This window comes from Rattus norvegicus, chromosome 2 (assembly GCF_021556685.1).
Source record: "Rattus norvegicus strain SHRSP/BbbUtx chromosome 2, alternate assembly SHRSP_T2T, whole genome shotgun sequence".
NCBI classification, from domain to species: Eukaryota; Metazoa; Chordata; class Mammalia; order Rodentia; family Muridae; genus Rattus; species Rattus norvegicus.
This window is the reverse complement of record NC_141535.1, coordinates 112,448,645-112,464,343: the sequence shown is the minus strand read 5'-3', so window position 1 is coordinate 112,464,343 and position 15,699 is coordinate 112,448,645.

Sequence of the window (15,699 nt, the reverse complement as noted above, 5' to 3'; positions counted from 1 at the left end):
AGACACTGGTTGGTCACTCTCCAAGCTTTGTGCCACCGTTGCACTAGAAGATTTTGCAGATAGCAAAGGGTTTGTAGCTAGGTGGGTGTCTCCATTTCTCCTTTGGTAGCAAGCACAGTGCCTTCCTAGAGATGCTAGAACATAAGGTTCTATGTAGGCACTAGCTTGGCTTCTCCATGTTCAATGAGTTGTGTACGTGTTGTTCTCAGCAACAGGGCCTGACCATCAGCTTATGGAGAGCAACCTATAGTTTCAGCAACAGCCTATGTTGTTTTGTGGGTTTCCACAGGACCCTTTTGGCCAACCAAAAAAATAGGTGTCACCCAGAACTGGTACTAGGAGCTTCATTTGGTGACAATAGATGTCTGGGTAGGGCTCAGTCTCCCCTATTATTTCACAACTTGATTTAGATCTCCTTCAATAAGAAAATTTCTAATGTATTGTATGTTCATATCACCCCCTCAAATGGCCCTTAATTTTAGCTGTCTCTCCCCCATTCCCTCTATCATCCCCCTCCCCACATGATCCTGCCATTTCAGTCACCCCTCCACCCATAGCTATCTATCCCATTTCTCTAGAATAGATCTATCTACCCCACTCCGACCAGTCCCTCACTCTATACCTAATCTCTGTGATTAGGCCTATGATTTGTAGCTTGGCTCTCATTGACTTAACAGCTAATATCCAGATAAAAGTGAACACATCATAGTTGTCTCTGGGTCTGTGATACCTCACTTGGGATTAATTTTTTTTTTTTGAGCTGGGGACCAAACCCAGGGCCTTCCACTGAGCCAAATCCCCAACCCTGGGATTAATTTTTCCAGTTCCACCCATTTACCTGTGAATTTTATGGCTCCATCTTTGAAAATACAATTTCCTTGTTTTAATGTTATAAAGAAAAACCACATTTTCTTTACCTACTCATCTGTTGAAGGGCATCTAGATTGTTTCAAGTTTCTGACTATTAAGACTAGAGCATCAATGAACATGGTTGAACAAGTGTCTCTGTGGCGTGTCCTTTGGGTATACGCCCAAGTTGTATAGCTAGATCTTGAGATACGTTGATTCCCATCTTCCCAAGGAGCCACCACACTGATTTCCATAGTGGCTGTACAAGTTTGCACTCCCACCAGCAATGGAGGAGTGGTCCCCTTGCTCTGCATCCTCGCCAGCATGGGCTGTCACTTTGGTCTTAGCCATTCTGATGGGTGGAAGATGGGATCTCAAAGCAGTTTTGATTTGCATTTCTCTGATGACTAAATGTTTCTCTGGTATTTAGGTTTCCTCTGGCAAGAATTCTCTGTTAGATCTGTACTCTTTTTTTTTTAAATTGGCTTATTTGTTCTCTTGATATCTAGTTTTTTGAGTTCTTTCTATGTTTTGGATATTATCCCTCTATCAGATCTGTAGTTGGTAAAAAATCATTTTCATTCTATAGGCCAACATCTTTTTCAAAGGATGGTGTCCTTAGCTGGGCAGAAACTTCTCCATTTCATGAGGTCCTATTTATTAATTGTTGATCTTAATGCCTGTGCTATAGGTGTTCTGTTCAGAAAGTCTTTTCCTGTGCAAGGAATGAGTTCAAGGCACTTGATCTATTTGCATTCTTCTACAGTCATCCAAGTTGATCAGCATTATTTGTTGAATATGTGCTGTCGTTTTGTCCAATGTATATTTCTGGCTTCTAAACAATAATAAAAATTAAGGTGTTCATATGTAACAGTTTCCAGTTTGATTCTGTTAACCGACATGTCTACCTTTTGCCAATACAAAGCTGTTTTTATTTCTATAAATCTAAAATATAACTTAAGGTCAGAGATGGTGGTACCTCCAGCAATACTATTGTTCAGGACTGGTTTTGTTATCCTGGTATTTTGAGGAATGTGTGTGTGGGTGTGTGCGCGTGCGTGTGTGTATGTATGTTTCCATCGGAGACTGAAATTATTCTCTTAAGATCTGTTAAGAGTTGTGTTAGGGGCTAGCGAGATGGCTAGTGGTTAAGAGCACTGACTACTCTTCCAGAGGTCCTGAGTTCAATTCCCAGCAACCACATGGTGGCTTGCTCCCCATCTGTAATGGGATTAAATGCCCTCTTCTGTTGTGTCTGAAGAGAGGGACATTGTGCTTACATACATAAGCATAAATAAATAAATCTTTTTTAAAAAAAGAATTGTGGGGGTTGGGGATTTAGCTCAGTGGTAGAGCGCACGCCTAGCAAGCGCAAGGCCCTGGGTTTGGTTCTCAGCTCTGAAAAAAAAAAACCTGAAAAAAAGAATTGTGTTAGAAGTTTGATGATATTGCCTTGATTCTGTAGATTGCTTTTGGTAAGATGGCCATTTTTACTATATTAATACTACTACTGATCCATGAGCATGGGAGATCCTTCAGTCTTACATTCTTTTAAATTTCTTTCTTCAATATCTTAAAGTTTTTATCATACAAGTCTTTCATTTGCTTGGGTTGTTAAAGTTTTCCCAAGATATCTTATATTATTTGGTGCTATTGGGAAATGTGTTCCCTGATTTTGCAGTCTGATCTGTCACTTGTATGCATGAAGTCTACTATATTCTGTGTTTTAATTTTGTATACAGCTACTTTGCTGAAAGTGTTTATCAGCTGTTATGAGTTTCCTGGTGGATTTTTAGGGTCCTTTTATATATACATTTAGATGTATATGTAAACACACACACACACACACACACACACACACACACATATATATAAAATCATAGCATCTGCAAATAAAGATACTTTAACTTCTAAAATTTCCTTTGAATTTATATCCCCTGATCTCTTTCAGTTGTCTTATTGTTCCTTCAAGTAAAAACCTGAATAGGTATGAAGAGAGTGGACAACCTTGTCCTGTTCCAATTTTAGTGGAATTGCTATGAGTTTCTTCTCCATTTAAATTGATGTTGACTATGAGACTGCTACCTTTATTATGTTAAGATATGTCCCTGGTAACCCTACTTTCTCCAGGACTTTTTTTTTGTGGTTTTTATTCTCTCTCTCTCTCTCTCTCTCTCTCTCTCTCTCTCTCTCTCTCTCTCTTAATCAAGTAGGAGGTCGATCTGCTGTCCCTTTTATTAAAAGCCAAAGTATTAAGTGGCGAGCCAATGTTTCAACTTTCACCATTCTGTTCCTTTCACCAAAAAGAGGGGGTGTTGTTTCTTTGGCTTTTCCTTTCCTTTTTGAAACAAAATGAAAGGAGCTCTACCGGTTGGCCTAGCTTCCCTGTTCCTTTTCCCTCTTCCATGGTATGCTCGATGAAATAAAGTAAATAAATGAAGTTTCTAGTTATGTATTTGTTTGAGAGACCCGAACTCTCTCTCAAGAGAGAGTTCCATCTCTCTCCAGGACTTTTATCATGAAGAGGTGTTACATTTTTTCAAAGGCCTTTACTGCATGTAATGAGATGATCATATGGTTTTTGTCTTTCAGGGTTTTGGGTTTTTTACATGTTGGATTACATTTATTTTCACACATTGAACTACCCCTGCATCTCTAACATGCTGCCTACTTGATCATGGTGGACGGTCCTTTTTATGTGTTCTTGGTTTCAGTTTGCAAGTACTGAAAATTTTTCCATCTATGTTCATAAGGGCCTTTTTTTTCTGTAATTCTCTTTTGTTATTGGTCCTTTATGTAGTTTGGTTATCAGGGTAACTATGGTCTTGTAAAACAAATTGGGCAATGTTCCTTCTGTTTCAATATTATAGAATAATTTAGTAAGTATTAGTATTAACTCTTCTTTGAAAGTCTGGTAGAATTCTGCTCTAAAAACCGTGTAGGTCTGGGCTCCTCAAAGGAGCTGTGCAGATTTTGCTCTTTGATCCTATCTTCGTTTCTTTTCTGTTGCTGTGATAAAATGCTCTCACAAGAAAGACGTAAGGAAAAGAGCTTGTTTTGGTTCCCAATTCAAGGCACACAGCCCAACATTGCAGGGAAATCAATGCAGTTACAGCTTTAAAGAGCTGGTCACATTGTCAATAGTTAGAAGTGAGCAGTGAACCCTCTGGCATTGGGTCCCCTGAGCTGAAGTTACAGGTGGTTATGAGGTAACCAACATGGGCACTGGGAACCAAACTTGGGTATTCTACAAAAACAGTACAGTACGTACTCTTAACCAGCCCTTGACATTCTTTATTAGATCAAATTCCCTGATTTGGTATTTTCATTTGGTGTGTTCTCTTTTAGCATTGTAACATGTTGGTAGGATATTCTGGGGGAAGAGAAGGATGGAATTCAGTTGACTGATTATCATGATCCATGAATGGCACAGAGGTCCTTAATATATTGTGTATTGAGAAGTGTCAACCACTTATTGGACCCAAATGGCATGTGATTAGGACAATCTCATCCAAATAGAGGATGATCAAAAGGAGAGATGGGATAGTGCCAATGGAACTTAACTCAGTTAAGCTAAGGCCTGAGAAATAGAGTAGATGGGCAGGAACGGAGAGACGTTGAATGTGATGGGTTCACTATGTGTGTACATTTACTAGATGTAGAAAAAGGAATGGAATGACAAAGGAGAGGAAGTTAGGTTCTAGTGTGGGTAATACAAAACGGTGACCCCTACCTGGTTAACAGAAGGCATGGGTTTGGCAAGTAAAAGTTATTCTAGTCTATGTGATCTAACTTTCAACTGATGGAATTGTTTCATATGGAGACTTGCAGTTATGAATAGGACTGGTGGCTAGAGGTGGGGACACAGCAGGAGTCTTAACTCACGTGACAGAAAAAAGTAGAAGGTGGTTAGGTGACTGAGGCAGTATGGAGGAAAAGCAGCTAGGACTCATAGCAAATGGGTGATGTGTGTTCCCCTTTCACAGCCCAAGTACTCCCGCTAACATGCAGAGTTCTCAGCTTCCTTCATTCATACTGAGACAGCATCTGAAGCAGTCATATATCATATAAAGATTTACATATATCAGTGGGGACAAAGACTTGAATGAAGAAATTAAATCAGTAAATTAGGAAATATGAAAACAGCCAAGTCGCTACCCCAAAGGCCTTTAAACGTGGAAAAGTCACTAGACTAGTGTATTAGATATTTATATTTATTGCTGCAACACAACAACTTATAGAATGTTCACACAGCTGAAGAGGACAGCCCACCATGTGGCAGAAGTCACAGCAGCAGGAATGTGCAGCAGCATAATACATTGTGTCTGACTGGAGTCAGAAACAGATGAATGCTGGGACTCAACTCTCTTTCCCCTGCTTATCTGGTCTTATATTCTGGCCCCTGGCATGTTCAGATGGGTCTTCCTACATCAATTAACCTGATCTAACAATTCCTTCCCAGACATGCCCAGAGGTTTACCTCCTAAGTGATTTTTAGATCCAGTTCACAATATTACCATGGCAACTAGCCAGCTCCATGGCAGTCTGAGGTATTATGCAATGAACTTGGAAGGGGTTTTCTCAGAGTCTGAACTGCAACTATGCATGTGCAGTAGCTCCTCACCACTATAGACTTCATGCTTGTTAACTCCAAAGTCGTGTCTGAGGTACCTTCATAATAAGTCTTGGATGGTACAAAGGGCTGGGGATTTTTGAGTCACCTAAGCAGGTACTTTTCCAGGTAAGGTCAGATGAAGGTGACATTCTGTTTTCCAGTTTCAACCTATTTTGTAAATATCATTCTTTTGATCTAGAGGTCCTAAGGTCAGGAAAGATGTGATGTGTGCTATGAAGAATGTTACAGTTGGTCTGGTGCTGCTATGTATTCAAATGCTGGCACCCAAGATCTGGTTACCCCACCCCACCCCACCCTGAGCCCTCGATGAGGAGATCCTCATGTACCTCAAGTGATGCTATGCAAACTCTGCTCCCCGATTTAAAGTTAATTGGTTAATAAAAAGCTAAAGCCTGTGATTGGGTAGTATGGTGAGAAAGGTGTGACTTCAGAATGGAGTGAGGGGGTCTCAGGAGGGTGAAGACAAAAGGAGGTCAAAGGAGGAGGCTACCTTGAGAGGAGATGGACTATAAGCAGGTGGTCAGGAGAAACATCAAGTAGCAAGGGACACATGGCTGGGCTGTAAGTTAGAATAGCTCAAATCCTGCCCAAACTTGGCCTATAGCTTGTAAATAACATACCTGGATTGTGTGTCTTTTATCTGGGCTAGCTAGAGATATATAATTTATTTTATAAAGAAAACATGAATGTCTGGTAGTAATTGTCTGGACTGTGTTGTGATTTCAAAGTTAGTAAGTCAGCAAAGTGTTAATTATGTTGTCTTTTAGAAGAAAGATATAGAAAGGGTAGCTTGGTTGGTAACATTTGCTGCCCAGCATGAAACCCTGACTTGGTGCCCCAGGACCCATGTTAAAAAGTCAGGAGGCAAAGACAGAGGATCCCTCAGACCGACTGTTCAGGCAAACTGATGAGCTCTAGGTTCAGAAAGACACTCTGCCTCAAAAAATGTGGTATGAACAATTATGGAAAATATCAGCCATTAACCACATTCATGTTTGTGCACATGTGTGGCCAAAACGTTAGAAAAGTAAATTCTTGATAATGACCAGTACTCAGAAATACCAAGATGAGAAGCCTGCCAGAACCCAGCTCTACATTTCTCCTAGTGACAAAGGCACAGTGTCTTAGAACTCAGCGTCTTAGAGCTCAGTGTCTTAGAGCTCAGTGTCTTAGAGCTCAGTGTCTTAGAGCTCAGTGTCTTAGAGCTCAGTGTCTTAGAACATAACTTCAGTGATCAGAATTATCTGGGATTCTGTTGGTTACATAGCGGAAGAGCCTGTGTTTTTCCAGTGCCACTGAGGAATAATTGATAAATGAAAAGGTATGTATTTATCGTATAGACAATGGTGCTTTGATAAGCATGCATTGTGAGTATCACAATCCAGCTAATTAGCATATCTACATTTCACATATTAATTACTTTTTTGTGTGAGGTAAGAACACATAGGCTCTACCACTTGGTCCCATGATGGCACATGCCGTTAATCCCAACATCTAAGAGGCAGAGAGACAGGAGGATCTCTGAGTTCAAGGCCAGAGTTAATATAGGGTGAATTCCAGGATAGTCAGAGCTACACAGATCCCCTGTCTTGAGATCTGAAAGGAAGAAGGGGGAAAAAAAAGAAAGAAAAAATTACAATTTTGCTCAAGATTCTGCATATAAATGAATTACCCTGTTTCACTTAGCATAATGTCCTCAACATTCATCCAAGTTGCTATTAAGGACAGGCATTTCTTCCTTTTAAAGACATAGTTATTTTTATTTATATGTCTGTGTGTATGTCTCTCTGTGCATATGCATATTTGTGCCAAGGGAATCAAGGAGACCAGAAAAAGGTTTGGGATCCCTCAGAAATGCAGTTCCAGGCAATTGTGACTCACCCAACATGAACACTGGGAACCAAATGATGTTGCTCTGCCGGAGCAGGATATGTGTTATTAAACACATTTTCAGCCCCAAGTTTTCCCTTTCTAAAAAAGGCTAAAAAATGCTGGGGGGCAGTGGTGCATGCCTTTAGTCCCAGCACTTGGGAGGCAGAGGCAGGCAGATCTCTGTAAGTTTGAAGCTAGCCTAGTCTATAGAGTGAGTTCTAGGACAACCAGGACTACAAACAGAGAAACCCTGTCTTGAAAAAAACAAAACAAAATGAAAACAACAACAACAACAACTCATAAAAGCATCCACCCCCACTCCAGTGCGTGTGCATGTGTGTATGTAACGTTTCTTTGCTCACTAGCCCACTGATGGACACCAGCTTTTCATTTCTTGCTTGTCACAATGGTACTGCCATGAGCATGGGAGTACTGACATCTTTCAAAATACTGAGTTTGTTTCCTCTGCATACACACCTGGAGATGGGACCGCTAGACCACGAGATCGCTCAACACTCAATTTCTAAGGTTAGTTAGGGTTTTACTGTTGTGAAGAGACGCCATGACCAAGGCAAGTCTTATAAAGGACAACACTTAGTTAGGGCTGACTTACAGGTTCAGAGGTTTAGCTCATTATCATCAAGGCAGAAAGCATAGTGCTTGAGACAGAGTTGAGAGGTCTATGCATTGCTCCAAAAGAAACTGGGAGGAGACTCATATCCTCAGGCAGCTAGAGGGAGAGTCTCAAAGCCCAAACCCCTCACAGTGACACACCTACTCCAACAAGGCTACGCCTGTCCCAAACAGGCCATGTCCACTCCAACAAAGGCCACACCTACTCCAACAGGTCATGCCCACTCCAACAAGGCCATACCTCCTAATAGTGCCACTCTCTAGGCCAAGCATATTCAAACCACCACATAAGGGAACTAATACAGTTTTCAAGATGGATCTTTTAATTCAGTCTCATCCACAGTGTGCAGGTATTCTCCACCAAATTTTTGTCTGCTTGGTGTCTCTGTCCTTTTTGGTGGCATCCTAATAGGTGTGGAGTGATAGCTCCTGATTCTTATTTGCATTATCCTGGTGATTAGTGACACCAAACATTTCTTCATAGACCTGTTGGCCATTTGTATGTCTTCCTGAGAAATGCCTAGATGAGATGTGTTTTTAACTTAAATTCATTTTGAGAAGTGTTGGAAAGATGACAAATGGTTAAGAGCACTGGCTGCCCTTCCAGAGGACCCAGCACCCACATGAGTGCAGACAACTGTCTGTAACTCCAGTTCTACAGAATCCAAAGCCCTTTCTGGCCTTTGAAGGCACAAGGCACACATGTGGTGCACAGACATATATTCAGGCAAAACATCCATATATATAAAAAATGACTTAAAAAATTCAAAATGTGTTTTGAGCTTTTGTTATTAGGTCTCATAACAAAAATATTAATGAGGGAAAGTGTCTTCATCTGTTTGTTTGTTGTTTGGTATATGAATGTTTAATGCCAGCAAAGAGATGCAATAAATATTTATTAAGTGTTGATAGTTAAACAAATAAAAAAAAACTTGGAATTTTCCAAATCTAAAACCAAAGAGTATTCATGACTTCCCAGACAGAGTAGCTAGCTCAAGAAGCAGGCTGTGACTAGACTGTCCTTGAACTCAGGGTAACCTGCTCAGACCCCAGAGGGTTCTGTCTGCTCTGAAGACCAGCCTTTCCCTGTGTTCCGTATCAACCTCTGATAACAGAGCCCTCTCAGTACACATTAATCCAAGTCCAATATGAGTCACTAGGCTATGCTACTAAGTATGAACTCATTCTCAAGCAATTGACCTCCCAGTGGAAAAGAATCTAAAATGCCAGAGCATTTGAAACAGGATGCAGAGGTGGTACTGAAAGCCAGGATCAGAGCCTCCTTGGCACATAATCGCTTACGACTAGAGAAAGTCTGTAGGTTGATAGTTGACTCTCATTATATCCAATTGAGTGTATCTTCTGCCTCCCTGCCTGTCACCCTCTTTTCTTATCTGTCCTACAAAAGTTAAGGTCAAACTGAGGGTGGAACTGGAGAGGTGGCTTCAGTGGTTAAGAGCACTGGTTGCTCTTCCAGAAGACATGAGATTAACGCCAGCCCCGTCATGGCTGCTCAAAAATGTCTATAATCCAGTTCTGGGGATCCCATACCCTCACACAGACATACACACGTGTGTGTGTGTGTGTGTGTGTGTGAGAGAGAGAGAGAGAGAGAGAGAGAGAGAGAGAGAGAGAGAGACCAGTTGTTTAATTCTATTGGAGCCTTGGCAGAAAGAAAGAAGACAATCTGAATATGGTTTAGAATGTCCTGCCATATGTTGGAAACATGGGTAGATATCCCAAGGCTCCTTCAAAGCTAATCATTTGAGGCATGTGTCTTTCATATCTTCACTACTAAACCAGAACAAAATTGATTTCCTGTTGAACTGACCAAGACTAGGAGAATGTTTTCAAGTCTGCACACCCAGGAACTTCTAACTTTTTTTCTTGGAGAAAAAGACCTGCAGCTGTGCCCTCTGAAGGCCAGTCCTCACTGCACAGTGAGGACTGCCCGCAGCTACCTCACAGAGATGAAAAATGACCTCTAAAGGGACCTGAAGGCAGTGCTCAGATGGCCAGTTGACCTCCTAAATGACATGAAATGAATGTCATTGAGAAAAAGAGTTAGAGCAATCCCCTGTTCCCCTGTTTGATGGGATCTGCATTCAAGGTGTGGTGTCTCAGGAGAAATGCAGACTACCCTGGTAGCATAAACCAGTTATGTGTCCACACTGGCAGAACTTGCCTTGGGATTCGTTCACTAGACCAAATTCTCAGAAGCAATGGAATTTGGGAAGAGTTTTGTGTAAAATCCTGGCATCTGTTGATATACTCTGTAAAAAGAAGGCTCATGATATGCCTTCAGCTATACACATGCACACACATGTACAGGTATATGCATGCACATGGTCACATTCAGTACACACATACAGACAACCTTCATCCAAGAATACATGTGTCACTTCATGTTCCCAGCACCTCATTCACTTGTCACACCCCTATGCTTGCCCAAAAACCTCCTCCAACCTGGCATGCCTGCCCCAATGTTCACCCTGCACCCTCTCCAGTGACTGAACTTTGGTACTCAGTTCACGTCTTACCCTTTTCTACGTGACTTAGGTCACAAAATGTGACAGACATAAGATTCGTTCTTACTGCTACACATTGAGTAGTTTGTTCTGTTCCTTTTGGTTTTTTAAATAATCAAAAGCTGAATAAATGTACCAGTGGATGTACTACTGGACTCCAGTTGATCTTACTGGGATGATGGCAACTGAGTGTACTGCAAATCAATTCTGATAAAACTGCCTTCAATTAAAACAAAAGCAGAACTTGCTTTCTGTTCCAAGCTCAATCATCTTACAACAGCTGCAAGCACTGTGTTTTCTATCAGACTTCTTTGTTGTTGCTGTTTTCTTTGTTGTTGTTGTTTCCTTTGTTTTGTTGTTGGCTCTTTTTTTCCTGTTTTTTCAAGGCAGAGTTTCTCCATGTAGCCCTGGCTGGCCTAGTAATACCAGTTACAGATTATGGTTACTTGCACCCAAATGTGACTCCGTTTTATTCTAGGTCTTTCTTTTCCTTTTCACAAATTCATCCATGTGTGTATTGAGTTGGAGGCATTTCTACCCTCCCCATTTCCCCCCATCGTCCTCTTACCCCTCATCCTTTTCCCTTATGACCCTTTTCTCCCCAGCAATCCACCTCCTATTTTGATGCCTTTTTATAAGATATTTTTACTGTTTTGAATTATGTATATGTATGTATGTCAGTGTGTGTGTGTGTGTGTGTATGTGTGTGTGTGTGTGTGTGTGTGTGTGTGCGCGCGCGCGCGCACCCTCAGAGGCTAGAGTCATCAGATGGCTGTCTGGAGGTGAATTAACAGGTGATTGTTGAATGAAATCAGGACATGACCAGTCCAAGGCATGGTTGAGAAGGTTTTTATTGTAGCTATGAGGGAGAGTACAGCCAGAAGCATCTGGAAGAGCCTAGACAGAACTGGGCCATGAGGGGAGGGCAAGAGAAAAGAAGAGAGTGGGACAAGAAAGAGCCTAGAGGAATGGGGGAGGGAAAGAGAGGGGAAGACGGAAGGGGAGGCCAAGTGACCAAGAGAACCAAGGGAACCAAAGGGGAAAGACAGCCAAGAGAATGCATGTTCGAAAGGGCAGGGTCATATAGAAAAGAGAAGCTGGGGAAAGGAAAGGAAGTCCTGTGGCTGGAAGGGTTTAGTGGTAATGGGCAAGGTAAGAAGAGCAGAGAGGAGCTTAGCCAGCCTGTGCTTTGGTGTGCTAATAGGCACCACAGTTTGCCATTTGGCCTGATTTTCTTTGGGACCTGACAGTTGTGATCAGCCCAAACAGATGCTAGGAACTAAATTTAGATCCTCCGCAAACCAATATGATCTCTTAGCAGCTGAGCCACCCCTGGACTCCTGGTTTTCCATCATAAACTCTCAGTGAAGGTTGGGGTCTCATGAGGTACCTCCCCCATTTGTGATGGAGTGGTGACAGGGTTACTCTGTGGATAAAAACAGCTGGAGGAGTTTCAGGAGTGTCATGGCAGCATGCCCGGAGACCCTGTTTCTCTGCATCCCTCCCCAGCCTGCAGCTCCAGTATTCTTTCCACCCCTTCTTCCACAACGTTCCCCTAGCCTTGGAGGTGGGGCTAATAGGGATATCCCAGTTAGGGTCGCCGTCCCATATTCTTCACACTGAGGTCAATTGTGAGTCTCTTTCTTAACTGCTTCCCATTGCAAAAAGAAACATCTGTAATGAAGGGTAGCTCAGCCCTGATGTATGGTATAAAGGAAGTTATTTCAAAGGTATTGTGAAGCATGTTCGTGTAGTAAGATAGCAGTAGCAGATTCTTGTTAATGCCCGAGACCTTTCCAGTCACAAAAGCATCCCCAGGCTTACAGCACCAGACACTAGCTTCCACTTGTGGAGTAGACCTCAACTCTAATCAAGAAGGAGCAGTGGTTGCCCTCATACCTGTCATGCCGTTATCACCCCAGTGGGCAGATCTTGCCAGGTAATGCTTTGTGGGGTGCACAGCTCAGAAAGCACCACTGATACCTTTTCTCCCTAAAAACCTTGCATAGCTCCTTAGGGCACTATAAAAGCTAGCTAGCTGGGTGGAAACTTCCAGCTCTGATACAACTCAACTGTAAGGGTAGCAAGCTAGCAGCATGGCTCGCTCCAGGTCTGAGGCCTCAGAACAAAGGGAGCTAACAGTGCAACCCTCCATCTAAAGTTGGAGGCTCAAGGGTTTGTGTAAGTCCTGGTGCCCACACATCAACCCATTGCCGCAGTCACACTTGATCACAACCGTGCTCGGTGCCAAACCAGACCCCATTGCAGCAGAAGAATGGGTTTAACACTTCCAGAGACGTTGAGAATAGTTAATGGGAATATTGAGAATAATTCACGATTTACTAGCGACCTGAGTAGCCTTTAATCTAGCCAGGTTTGCAACAGTGTCAGCCATTACATTATGGCTACCTTTCAGTGAACATTTGCTTGGAACAAAAATGTCTACTACTTTTGCCCATCCGTGGTCAACGCCCCTACATTTCTTTGTTAACAGTTTTCAATCCATGTGCCTTCAAGCCTTTGAGTATCCTTCCAACCTTAGGTTACAGGCTGTACGCCATACGTAATCACACACCGGATCATCTCTTCTTCCAAGCCAAGGAAGCAACCTTGCAGCAGTGGCCAGTTAGCCAGTTGGAAGAGTCCCCTCATGGGGGTCTTGCAGGAATCTTAGTTTCATTGTGTGTTGCATGATAAAATTCCATGCCAACCAACAGCAAGCTAAGGTAGAAAGCTTATTTTAGCTCATAGTTCACGTTACAGTCCGCCATGGTGGGGACATGAAGGCAGTACAGCACGTCAGGAAGCAGAGTGTGGGGAACGAACGTGTGCTCCTGCTCAGCATGATTTCTTCATTCACACAAACCAGAACTGTTACAGGACGTTTGAACCTGTTTCTGGTTAGCGTGTGGCTCAGCCTTTAGCACACACCTTTAATCCTTCTGGCCGGAATACAGACACACCCTTGTACACACCTTTAATCCCCCAAAATAAAGGTAAAATTAGTTTGTAGAAGGACGAACCCATGTTTGAAAGTGATTTCTAAATGAAAGGCAGGAAAAATATGAACCAAAGAAAGGTTTGCCAGGATAGGATATGCCCAACTCTCATAAGGAGGGAAGGGAAAGGGAAATGTCTCACTCTTAAGGGAGAGACAGACAGCATAGGAGGAAGAGAAGAAGGAGGCGGGTTTGCTGGGAGAGTTTTACAGAGACAGATTGAAGAGAGAAAAAGCTAGATACAGGTAAAGACTGAATAAGCAAGAGAATGAGAAGCCAGGAGATTAGAAAAGATTGCTAAAGTTAGTATGAGGCCAAGCAGAGCAATTCAAAGGCCTAGAGAAAAGCCAGATTGAATAAGTCATCTGGAGAGGAGTTTGATCCAGAACAGCTGAGTTGAACCAGCCAGCCCGAGTTCAGAAAGAACAAGAAAGAGTGAGCTTATTTAGCAGCAGCTGAAAACATTCAAGGTCTAGATAAGATTGCACAGAGGCTACAGGCTTCTAGGCCTAGGCCTAGATTAGCAGACAGAGATAGTATCCCAGGCAACAATTACAATAAGAATAAAAGTTACTTTTACACAGAAACACCTTGAAATCAAAGCTGTCTTCTTTTTCTCTGTCAGCTGACTGTAGGAATGGCCCACAGGAACATGCTGATAGAGAGGCAGGAGTGAGCATCGTGGTAGTTGAGACCACTTTTTCATGTGACTCACTTTTCCTTGGGAACATCTTTGGGCACATATCACTCAAATACCACTTTTATTTGAAGATGGGCAGTACAAGATAGTCCAGGTTTATAGCCTAGTGTATTGGACATGTCTCCATCATGACTAATAGCCCATGTTGCCTGATGACTCTAGAGCCCATGAGAAGCATTCAGTTTACTAAGGCCCAGTAGCAAAGAGCAAAGAGTTGTGTAGAGTGGCATGCTTTTGCTGCAAAAGCCCCCTGCTGCAGTTCTCCTATGAGGACACTTTGGAGGCTCTTTGACATCAAGGATCCAATAGATGGTATACCTCAAGTGACAGAATCTCACCAAGCAGCCTAACCTGTCAGATCCTTCTCTTTTCCTGGGCCCCATTGAGAACTAAAAGCCTCTTAGTCCGCAAAATGAATGATGACGCAACATATAAAAATGAAGACTGTGCCGCCTCCAAAGATCTGAAGGGCCACCAGGGGCAGTGTCTCTTCCTTGGTTGTTAGATGGTCAAGATACAATCAAAAAATGATGCCTGCACTCCAGAGGGTCCCTCGAAATGCACCTCCAGATTCTCACCAAGATGGTAGCTTTGAATTTTATTTGAATTTATTTCCTGGCTGTTGACATGTAGGTTTTCATTGTAATTCCAAATGCTGACTGCCCTTCCCCCGCCACCCCCAAAGTCCTAAAATTTCCAAAGATCGAATTTCTAAAAATATTATTCTGGAAAATAGTAATTTAAAAACTTGTTTAAAGGGGGTTGGGGATTTAGCTCAGTGGTAGAGCGCTTGCCTAGCAAGTGGAAGGCCCTGGGTTCGGTTCCCAGCTCCGAAAAAAAAAATTTGTTTAAAAACACATATAAAGAAATGGGAGTGTTTGAAAAAAAAAACATGATAGAACACTTTCTGGCTTGTGCATCCTTTTGACATTTTTGTCATCTACAAAGTTCACACCTGAACCGTGCAATTGAGTTATAAGAGTACATCACAAACATAACTCACATTTTAAAAAATAAGCTTATGAGTTGTGTTGGACTACATTCACAGCCATTCCTGACTATCGTGGCCCGTGGGCTGCAGGCTGAGCACACCTCCCAGTGTGCTCACAGGAACGATAACGTAAAGAGCGACACATTGCAAGTACAAGCAGTGTGCTGCCCAAAGCCCTAGTGGTGAGCCAGCCTGCCATTATCATAAAGCAGCAGGTCGGAGAGCAGGAAGGGCTGCAGAGTCGGCTGGAAGCATGCAGTGCTTTTGTAGAAAACTAAAGCTTCTAGGACCCAGCTTGGAAAGCACACAACACCTGGAGCTCCAGGGGATCTGCAGTTTCTTGTCACCTCTTTGGGCATGCGTAGTCACACATTCACAAACCCACACATAGACAGACACACGGACACACACACACACACACACACACACACACACACACACACATCAATATTTTTTAACCCAGCAAAATAAACAGACATTTATCAATAGGG